This window comes from Echinops telfairi, unplaced genomic scaffold (genome assembly GCF_000313985.2).
Source record: "Echinops telfairi isolate 266 unplaced genomic scaffold, ASM31398v2 ScPeMD7_9;HRSCAF=40, whole genome shotgun sequence".
In the NCBI taxonomy this organism is placed as follows: Eukaryota; Metazoa; Chordata; class Mammalia; order Afrosoricida; family Tenrecidae; genus Echinops; species Echinops telfairi.
In genome coordinates, this window is record NW_022103906.1 from 62604592 (window position 1) to 62616755 (window position 12164).

The window sequence follows — 12164 nt, forward strand, 5'->3', positions numbered from 1 at the left end:
CAACTGCACCTAACAACAACAACAACAAACATTTCTATGCCAAAATTTTATTCAGACACCATTTAATTTTATCCTCAAGAAATGCAATTAGAACATAAGGCAAACATCCTGATCACTTTTCTCACCACTGAATATGCAATCCCCGGTATACAGAACCCACTGCCAAAAAAAGAGAGAGGAAAAAAAAACAATTTCCAAATCCATGAGCCTGTACCCTGCTTCTCCTGCCTATGCCCATAGTCTCACTGGTGAGATTTCTGCGACCCAATCCTTGATGCCCAGGCTCAGTTGCCTCATCAAGTGCTGGTAGGTTGGTTGCTGCCCTCCTTTGAGAGAAAGCCCCATATGTGACAGCACATGGCAAGACTTACCTCTCTGAACTGCTAAAACAGCAAGGCCATCTCGCTCCCTGGGAGCACCCTCCCCTGGAAAAGACTGCAGCTCCCATTGCTCTGGTGGGTCATTGCAATTAGACAGACGTGTGTGCAATTCTGATGGCTGCTGAGCAAAAGCTGTCACCATGGCCATCTAGGCTCAGGGTCATATACTTGGCTTTAGCTCTGGGATAAGTCCAAAAGATGGGAGAAAGAAGGTCAAGTTTGGAGTCAGGAAAACAACCGGCTGGCTGTCCAACCTCAGGCGAGACACAACTTGCCTTGGCCTTCCCTAGCTGTAAAATGGTACTGAAGCTCCTTATCCTATCTACCTGCAGGATGCATTTGGAATAATCTATACATGGTAGAACACTAGAGGGGTAGAAGGCATCCTCAGAATGGTTTTGTCCCACCATTGCTGAGTGATTTCCGGGAAGTCACTTAGCCGCTCTGGGCCTCATGTGCTCTAAATGTAAATAGGAAAGACATATCCTTCCTGATTACTTAACAGATACCCCTGAGACATAAAAAAGGTGTTATTTTGCCCATTTTATAAAAGGGAGAATGGATTCAGAGGTTTACATTTACTGGTCTATTTTCTTGAAAGTTCAAACTTTTAAGGCTATACTCAATTTGGCTCATTGAAATCTAGTGTCTTCTATAAGTAGTCTAAATTTTTTCTGACGTATATACATTTTTATTAAAATATTTACCATATTTAAGGAATGAAAATTATTCAATGAATTGAAAATTATTCAATGAGTTTCAACATTAATGAGTAAATTCATTATCATGACACATATTTATACCATTTTGCACTCAATTCTTAACTCATGTTTCTTACTGCCTAAACAAAATCGCTCCTTAGTTATCTACTGAATTATCACACTTTCCATGCCCCAAAGGTAGTGTCTATGGTCTATCCCCTCCCAAGGCCCCAGCTACTTCTTTAAGCTTTCTCATCTCAAACAAGGGCATTCAGGTCAGACGAGTCAGACAGGTGGGCTCATAATCCAGTGCTCTCTTTTGCTCATGCACCACATCTTAGTCATCAGATTTCATTCTGAATCCCTGTCTATCACCACTGGCCCCCTTATGTAAGCCACAATTACCTCTAGCTTGATTCATTCTAATGCATTCCTGTAACCTGTTCCCCTGCTTTCTCCACTGCATTCACGGGTAGACTCTTCCACAGTCTATTCTCAACTCAGAGAAAGCATTATAAAATTCAGTTGAGGTCATTGCATTCATATGGTCCACACTCTGTAGTGACTGCCTTTTACTCAAAAATAAAGTTAAAGCTTTTATAATGGCCTACAAGATGACATTAGCTTTGAATATTTTCCTTTGTAAAGGTTTTGATCTTTTCTAACTTTCCAAAATTCTTTGCTAGTTCGCTACCTTCCTTGTTAGCTTTTCCCATTCCAAATACATTGTCTGCGGTTCCCAAGTGTCATGCCATCACCCTTGTTTCTCCCTTCTAAAAATGTGCTTCCCTTTGATGCCTGCTTGCTTATCTGCTCACTTCTTTTGGCTTCTGTTTAAATGTCTTCATTTCAGAGAGACCTTTCTTGTCCAACTTCCTTATCCTACTTTATTTTCTCCATACCTCTTATTTAAAATGCACTTTAATTATTTTTTGTAATTGTGCAGTCTGGTAGGTACAAAGTTTGTCTGAGCCAGAAGTGTGAATGCTCTTTACCGAATACCATCAAGCTGAATCTTACTGGGATTTAATCTCTGGTTCAATTTGCTTGCCTATAAAAGAGCACCTCATTTAAATGGTGCAATTACTAGACATGTTACCTATTAAATATTAACTATTAAGATCCTTTCTGCATGAAAATGCATTCCTTAAAGAATGCTTTCTCTAAAATCATAAAGTCACAAATATTTTTACAGTGCTTAAATTAACAATGGATAGATTGCCGTATCTGAGTTGAAAAGACATGCATTTAATTTAATTTCCAGGAAGATTTTGGAGAGTCCAATCCACAGACATTTATTATATGGCATTTTATATTTAGTTTAGATTAAGTTTTATTAGAACTTCATAATTTGGTATCAACATATGCAAATGTACTCACATGTTCCATTTCAGTGGTTACATTATTATAAATTGAGAATGATTACTATGAATATCCATTTTCTTTCAAATTTATCAGCATGAATTTTACACGTTTAAGTAAAACTGTCTTATGCTAATGTTTAACTCTTTAGGTACTGTCCATGGCTTTCATTTACCTCACTCACATTTAGTTAGCCCAGGACTAGGTTCCTAATGATTTACATATGTACCTAATTTGCTTTGTCTCTTTGGTAGCAAAAAGGCACATGGACTCCTCAAAGACATCCCACCCCTACTGGGTCCCCCGTGTTGCGAAAGGCACAGGTATCCAGACTTCTTTACATGACGTAGTGTCAGCATTGGGGTTTGCTAGGATAGTTTCTGATTATTCATTGCTATGTCACTCTGAACAAAGTTATCCTGTTTAAAGCTACTTATTTGACAAACTATATTATATTATTATTTGTTCTTCGGTTCTCTTCCTGTTTAAGTAACATTTGCAGATAATAAAAAGAATTGAATCATGCTTTCACAATGCAGCACGGGACCCAACTATTTCAAAATAATCTTGAAATTTTTTTTACATGCACATATTGAAGTTAAAAAGCAATGAGGATTTGACCACTTTCTTTCTTTACTTAATTCTACAAAACTGAAGCTGTACTTTAAATGTTAATGACAACAGATTTTCAATATTGCATTCAAACTTGGCTGTTATGGAAAAGTTGTAATGGTGGTAGTGTAAGGATTATGCTAATTTAGAGTCTGCTTCTCCTATTTTCTGGTACTAATTTTTGAAAACTACCGTTTGTGTCTAGTTTGGAATTTGGGTCAAACTTGCTTGGAAAGTACCTTTATATAGGTAGTACATGGATAGTTAGTTAAATACACATTTATTTGCTTGGACAGTTACAATTTTTTAAGGTTTTCTATTTTCTATGTATTTTATATACATTTACCTATTCTTATATATGTTTTATAAACTAGAGATTATTTCAACTGAGTTTGAAATGTACTGACATAGAGTAGATCCTAGAACTTTGATAACTCAAAACTCACAGCCATTGAGTCCAGTACGTCTCCTCGTGGTCCTACAGGACAGAGTACAACAGCCCCTCTGGAGTTCCAATAATCCAGTAATCCTTCACAAGACAAGCACATTTCCTCTTGCTCCCTTAGAACAGCTGGTGGTTTTTGAACTTCTGACGTTTAGTCACTACAGCACAAGGGCTCTTACTCAATGTTTACATCGATTATTGTGTGGTTTTAGTTTATTTATGTTTGTATTCACTTTTTGATCTGATTTGCTAAAGAATATCTATTTTGTTCTGATTTTCAAAGAACTAGATTTTTTTAAATGAATCTCAAAGTTCTACTCTTAATTTTATTCCTTTTAATTTTTCTTTTATTAAGTTAGCTTTAATGATTTATGTCCAACTTCTTGACTCCAGTGCTTTATCTACCATTAGCTTCTGATAATTATTTAGCAATAGGCATCATGGATCCAAACCTATTTTAGTCGTCTTTTATTTCCAGTATTTACCATAGTCATCTTGAGTGATTTTCTTAAAACAGGAATTACATACTCCACTTTCTAGATTGGGGCTGATTTCTGATTATATCACACTGTAGTACAGTAACATCATCTGCCTATAATCAAATTTGTTGTGGCACATTTGGCATATTTTTATTAATTTATTTAAACTTTCATGTGATTGATAAGCCTATTTATCTAAATTTAAGATATGCTATAGGGTTCTACATTTACAGTAAACTATAAAGTAATCCTTTGTGTTTTTAAAAAAAATCTTCTTTCTTGTCTATTTTCCTTTTCTGCTTGATTTCTCATCATCCAAAGTCCAAACCCATTGACATCAAGTCAATTTCTGCTCATAATAGTTAGCCCTGTAGTACTGAGTAGAACTGCTCAAAGCTGTAAATCTTTTTTTTAAATCATTTTATTAGGGGTTCATACAACTCTTACCACAATCCATACATACATCAATTGTGTAAAGCACATTTGTACATTCATTGTTCTCATTATTCTCAAAACATTTGTTCTCCACTTAAGCCCCTGGCATCAGATCCTCATTTTCCCCCTCCCTCCCCACTCCTCCCTCCCTCATGAAATCTTGATAAGTTATAAATTATTATTTTATCATATCTTACACTCTCCGATGACTACCTTCACCCACTTTTCTGTTGTCCATCCCCCAGGTAGGAGGCTATATGTAGATCCTTATAATCTGTTCCCCCTTTCTACCCCAACCTCCCTGTATAACCACTCTCACCACTGGTCCTGAAGGGATCATCCACCCTGGATTCCCTGTGTTTCCAGCTCCTATCTGTACCTGTGTAAATCCTCTGATCTAGCCAGATTTGTAAGGTAGAATTGGGATCATGATAGTTGGGGGGAGGGAAGAAGCATTTAGGAACTAGAGGAAAGTTGTATGTTTCATCGTTGCTACACTGCACCCTGACTGGCTCATCTCCTCCCTGTGACCCTTCTGTGAGGGGATGTCTAGTTGCCTACTGATGGGCTTTGGGTCTGCATTCTATACTCCCCCTTTTTGACTATGATATGATTTTTTGTTCTGATGATGCCTGATACCTGATCCCTTCGATACCTCATTATCACACAGGCTGGTGTGCTTCTTCCATGTGGGCTTTGTTGCTTCTGAACTAGATGGCTGCTTGTTTACCTTCAAGCCTTTAAGACCCCAGACACTATAGCTTTCGATAGCCAGGCACCATCAGCTTTCTTCGCTGTAAATCTTTATGGGTGAAGATTGCCACATCGAATTTTTCTTGGTAGTCCTGTCCAATTTTGCTTCAAGTAAGTTTATATCCATATGATATTAGATATATACTCTCTAGGTATACCACATATGCCAGATTAGTTTTTAACTTTGAAGACATGATTTCCCTACATGTTTTATCCAATATTGAAATTGTTGACCAAACTTATTAAGATTAGTAAATTATTGTAATTTTCTCCAAATATTTAAAAAGTGATTTGGTGTCTTGGTTTTCAGCACTGCTATAACAGAAGTTACTGGGCTCAGACATCAGAACAACTGTGAGGATGTCCCAGGACAGGGCAGTGTTTAGTTCTGCTGTGTATCGGGCCCATATATGTTGTAACTGACGCGACAACTCCTATCAACAACAATGTAATAGAAATGCCAAAAGCGAATGGGCTTGAGGGGGAAAAAAGTATGTTCTCACACTCAGGAGGCTAGAAATTTGAATTTAGAGCCCCACCTTTAGGGAAAGGTTGTTCGTTCTGCTCTGGGTACAATCCTTGTCTCACTTTCTATAGAAATCATTCTTGGCCTTCTTTGGAAACTACACTTTTCTTGCTTCTGTGCCTGATTTGTCCCAAGGAACCAGGTGGCACAGTGGGAGGTAAAACACAAGTTAGAGCTCAGAAACCACCATTAGTTTGGTGGGAGAAACTCTGAGGATGACACAGGTGTGGGAAGTGTTTCCTTCGGTTTTACACACGGTCACTATGAATTCAAACGAACTAGACAGTACCAGAAAGCAACAAAGCCCACAGGAGTGGTTCTATTCTGTCCCATAGGATCACTGGAGTCAGAAGAGACCCAAGGCCATGCGTGTGGGGTTAATATCTCATAGCATCGGCGTAAGATGCACCTTATCCTACTACGGCTCTATTGGTACAATACAATTCTATTCTCCAAGAACTACGTATACTCGGGTATACGTATTAGGATTGACCATGCACATATTTGGAGAGCACAATTCAACCTAAATTTAGTAAACAATAATTAGCTTGAGTTTATATTTAAAACAGACCTATCATTTAATAAATAATCTATTCTACATTTTTATTGGTTTAGCTTTACATAATGTTGTATTTTGTTTTATCTGCTATAATATTTTCTTGATTTTTCTCCTTTCCTGTAAATTATTGCATTAATCTTTTTTTGTAATCTCATTCATTCACTCCTCTACACATTCTATTACTTGTCCATCAATTGTCATTCTGTGGTGGCCAAGGTGTTGTGATCCAGAAGGATATATCATGGGCATTTCAAATGAAACGCGGTCATCCAAAGTCTCTAGCTTTCAGCAGAACCTCCTCCTTCCAGACGAAGAACAGACTACGAAGAAGGAATAGGTTGTCCGTTTCAGAGAATTAGACCTTGAAAACCCTTTGGGTAGCAGCACCTCTTGTCAGTGACTGAACACCTGAGGAACAGAAGCGGAACATTCTCGGAGATTGTGCCAGGACATGAACCTCTCAGGTTGGATGGCCCTCCAAGTATGACGGAGGCAGACCTCCCTTCTTAGAGTCCAGTCAGTCTCAATCACCCCCATGGAGTTAGCCTATGGAAATTCATTTTAGTTTTGCAACTTCTCTTTGATGCCTTTGGGACATTTTCATTCTAATTTCCATCCTATTTCCCCTATTTTTCCTTCTAGCTATATTTGAAATCTATTCTTTTCTGTGTGTGTGTGTGGGGGGGGCGTGATTTTGTGTGTTCTGAGAGTTGATCTTCTAATGCCTCTTTCTTTTCTAACCATGCCTAGTTTATTCCTTGGAGTCCTACTAGCACAGTGGTTATGCGTTGGGCTGTGCTCCTCGAGGTCAGCAGTTCAAAGCCACCAAGCATTCTTCAGAAGAAAGATGAGACTTTCTCCTTCCTTAAAGAGCTGCAGTCTCTGAAACCCACGCGAGGAGTTAGTTCTACCCTGTCCTAAGGATTGCGATGAATCAGCATCGACTCTATGGCAGGGAGTGATGAGAGTTTACTCTTTAATTTATTGAATAGTATTTTTATTTCAATACATATTTTTCATTTCTGACATTTTTATATGCTCTCTGTTCAAATGCTCTTGGTATATAGTGTTTTCTACATAGCGTCACTATGTGTAGAAGCTGACAACAACAGAAGCAGCAACAACAACCTGAGAGTAGCAATATTTTTTTAAAAATTGGTCTTTAGGATTGGTTTCATATACATTTTGAAGATATTTTTACAATACATTTTAGATTATTATCCACTTATCTAAGCTGCATCCAGTGAACAGTCTTGTTTATTATGATAGTTGATCATTTTTTTCATACAATGTTGAGACAAAACTATTTGAAATGTGTCTCTGCCTGTAGTCTGTCGCCTTTGTTATTCTCATAAAAGGTCTCCTCACAGTCCTAGCTTGAGGTGATGAAAGTGGAAAAATGGAAAGTGAGACCACACTCATGAACAATCTGATTTTTTCAACCAATCTGATTGTAAACTTTCAGGTTGTATCCTCCGTTTGAGAACCGAATATTTTTCTTTCTGTTTTAAAGACGAGTCAGCCCTTTAAGGCCCCCTTTTAAAGTCTCTCCCAGCAGTGCTGAGATCTATTCTTCACCTCCTTCATGTGTTTTAACATCAAACTCTCAAAGCACCGATGCTCATATTTGTACGGAGTTACATGTCAAAATTCACTGAATTCAGTGTCTATGTCCCTTTCTGTTGCATTTCGACTTCTTTTTGAAGGGCCCTGATATCCATGTTTTGTCCCTTTGAGTGTATCTGTGTGTGTTTATTGCTTGTAGTGTTTAGAGAGCCTTGGTAGATTTTAGATCAATTTACTTAATCATTACTAACTTTCCATTTTCTCTTCTCAACTTAATAATGTCTACCTACATAGTGGTGTGAATCTTGGGGGCACGTCAGCTATGCATTGGGCTGCAAACCTTAGAAACCAGCACCAGCTGCTCTGAGGGAGAACGAGGAGGTGCTCTCCCTAAATAAGGATTTGCAGTCTTGGAAACCATCGGTGAGGGTGTACCCGCCCCACAGGATCACAGTGAGTTGGAACCGACTCGTTGGCAGTGCGGGGTTGATTTTCTAATTCAGCTTCTAGATGTATGGTTTTCACTTCTGAATTGTTTACTAATAATCAAAGTTAAAATTATGTGTCTAATACATTTTTTGGAAAGGACATGATTGGAAATATTAAACTGGAAAGCAAGTGCTTGAAATCTATTGATTTTAAAATCCCAAGTCAAAAGACTCCTCCCTCCCACAACTATATTTCAGACAATTAGATGGCCCTGTCCTCTCAGCATCCTCTGATTTAAGAGACATATCTTAAACAAGTGAAAATCAAGGTCCAGAGCCCAATATTAATAGTTTGGGAAAGCATATCAGCTAAGCATACAGTTGCTCATTTTCCTGATTTCCTGTATCTCCCTGAGATAGTCCCTCTACTTACAGCAATATAGTCCGGCTTACACAGCCAGCTCTGTGTTAGAATGTTACAGAACAGACATCTCCTCCCACTCAGGACTAGAAAAGTCCCTACCCGGGAGCAGAAACTATGTTCCTCTTCAATGTATTCACCTGGGATTAGAATGCCAGTCAGGTTTCAACTTTTCATTTTGTAGAGGAATAAATCATTTTTAGATTTATCCATTATAATAGTTTTTTTTCCAAAATGAGAATGTGTTAGAGTAAGGTAAACAAAGACAGTAGAGGCACAGAAAAATAATATTCTTAGACTCATTTTTTATATATATAATTTAGTACATATGTATAATTTTAGACATATGCATGTTTTAAATGTTGAAATTCTGAGTTGAAGAATAGTTTTAACACAACTTAAATCTGTGTTAGGTACATATCTTGAAACCCACAATGCCAAATTTATATGCACAAAATATGTAACTGAATAAAAAATATTTCAATTAATTATAACACATACTTAGGTAAGTAGGTGCTGGCATGTCCCAAGTGACTAAGAATTTCTAACTATGTTAATTACATATTCACTTATTTCTTAAAACCAATGGTTTATTGAAAATTGACATTTCAAATGGAAAGGTTTATATGCCAATATTAGAAGGCTCCATAAAGTTCTTGACATATGAAAAAAAAAGACAATGGAGTTTCTTTATGAACTTTGAAATGTCCTAATAGAGAAATCTATGAGTCAGAATTGATTGGATGACATTGAGTGAGTATAGAAAGCAAACTTTTCTGATGATTACTTTTTGAAAAGTTGTGGAATTATATATCAACACTCCAAACTTAGTTTCCTAGAGAACTCTTTTATTAAGATTGTTTTCATTCAAATTCAAGACAAATATTCTTAGAAAATTGTATGTAGGTATCTAGATGGACCAAGGATAGAAAAGTGACAAAGAGCTTATGAAGTTAAGTACCTACTAGGTGACTGATTCCTCTCCGTTAGAATTGGCAGAAGCGAAAAATGTTCACTCTTATCTTTGGCTAGTAAAAAGTGATGCTCACACGAATTTGAATTGTCCAGGTTGCTGATGGCCAAAACAAAAGCCCCTGCCTCCAGGTTGACTCCAGTCACTGTTGGTGGTGGTTTATGTGAGAGGCCATTGAGTCGGTCTGCCTCCTAGCATCCAAGCATTGCTGATGCTCTGGCTCAGGGAGCACAGTTTGAGTGAGCCTCACTGAAACATTGGGTGCCAAGCATACCAGGGCATTGTGGCATTTAAAAAATTCAAAAAGCATAGTTATAAACTGCTTTAGAAAATTATCAATACTTGTATTAATACTTGTATTATCCTTGTAGAAATTTGATTGCTTATATTTTTCAAACTGCCAAAAGGGGCCTATAATAATTGAGGAACTAATTATATTGACAATAATTATAATCAATACATGCCCATCTTATAATAGGTGCTACACTGATTCATGTGAATGAAGCAAATACTACTCTTTCATTCTTAATTTGTCCTTACTTGTAAATAAAGAAAAAGAGGTCTAACAATATGTCATTTATTCAAAGGTCAGGATTACCCAACACAATTACTCAATCTTCTCGGGGCTATTTTTCAGAAGGTTTATTTATTTATTTATGTCAGAGAAGAAGAACAAAACGAAGAAGAAGAAAGATGGAGAGAAATGTGGGGGGAGGGAGGAAGGAAGAATGAAAAAAGTTTAAATAAATGAAAAATAAATTATATGTCCAGGTCTTCATCCATTTGTTTATCACAATGGGTTTAAGCATTGGGCTTCTAATTGAAAGGTTAGCAGTTTGAACCACGAGCCTGTCCAAGAGATAAAAAGGGAGGTGGACTGCTTCCTGAAACATTTGCAGCGTATGAAACACCAAGAAGTTCTGTGCTGCCCCCCAGGGTCTCTGAGGCTGAACGGACTTGACAGCCGCATATTTGTCTGTTTGTTTGTGTTTACTCATTTGCTTTTTGAGATGAACTAGTATGTTACCAAAATCCATTTCAATTTTACTTTCCTCCTTTTTTTTTTTCTAAAGCCTCTCAAACCACTGTTAAGTTTTGAAGGAGAGGGATTTGCTTTAAAACAAATTATTGGAAGATATTTGGCAAATGGTTAGTCATGGAGAACTTTGCTTCAGGGGTTCTGAACTAGAGAGACAGGTCCGCACTCTGGGGCTCGGGGCTGAGACAAGGGAAAGGCACTGCGCTCAGGGGCAGCCTCTCCCTCTCCTCTGTTGCCATGAACGCCTGTCTGCTAATGGGCAACTCTCTTAGCCTCAATGTGAATTCAGTGTCCTTATTTTTCAAATGACAATGATAGTTGTTATCTACCACTGGATTGTTAATAAAATCAAATTAGGTAGAGTTTGTTTTATGAGAAATAGCATCAACTGCAATCGAACATATTCAGTCCTTTTAAAGCAGCGGTTCTTAACCTGTAGGTCACGACCCCTTTGGGGGTCAAGCGACCCTCTCACAACGGTCGCCCAATTCATAACAGTAGCAAAATTACAGTTATAAAGTAGCAGAAAAAATAATTTTATGGTTAGAGGTCACCACAACATGCGGAACTGTATTAAAGGGTCTCAGTTTAGGAAGGTTGAGAACCACTGCTTTAGTCTGATTGGTGCCATTCATAATAACAGGAGAGCATCTACGGGCCTCTTATAATTCAATTTTAAACCCCTAGAATTAGTTTAGTTTTTCAAGTAACAGTGTAGTAGAGTTTATTACTGATTAGTGTATTATCTGATTTTAACTCTTACCTTTCCGTCCTCCCCACCCCCCCACCCCCCGTATGTCACTCTTACCTAACTGTGTGAAGTTTGGCTTCTTTCCCCATGTACACCTATTCTAGCTTGGTCATTTTTTGAATATCAAGGGGTTTTTTAGGCTTATAAAATATTCCATAAATATTCACAGAATCTATCCAAATGGAAACAGAACATTGTGAATAATATGAGATTGATATCATTGAGTTTAACATTAAAATAATACCCAAAATTGAAAACCATGTTTTTTCATAGCGCTATCCCTTTCTTTCTCTTCTTTTTGTGAAAATGCGCAGGACTGCAATTTTTGGGTGCAAAACACAGGAACAATATCCACACAAGAACTGATTTCAGGGTCCCTCTATTCAGTAATTCAGTAACACAGTAGGGTAAAAGTGAAATATCTCACTAGAAAATAAATGAGTCTTGGAAAAAGGACCCTCTGTCAGAAATGGAGTCCTTTGTGTGCTCTTTGCCTCTGTTGATGACCAAAGAAAGTTACAAAGGCAAGTCAGTGTCTCCGATGGTGCTGAAATGACGGTGTATCTGAACGATGGTGCTCGAACCAAAGAAATAGCTTCACAGGTAAACTTTGAGCAATCCGTCTGCATCTCCTTCTTTAGTAGGATGAGCAGTCGTATGAAAGGCAACTTATTATCCAACTGAGATAAGCATTTAAAACAAATATGGCCAGCTGGACATGTCAGTTAAAAAGT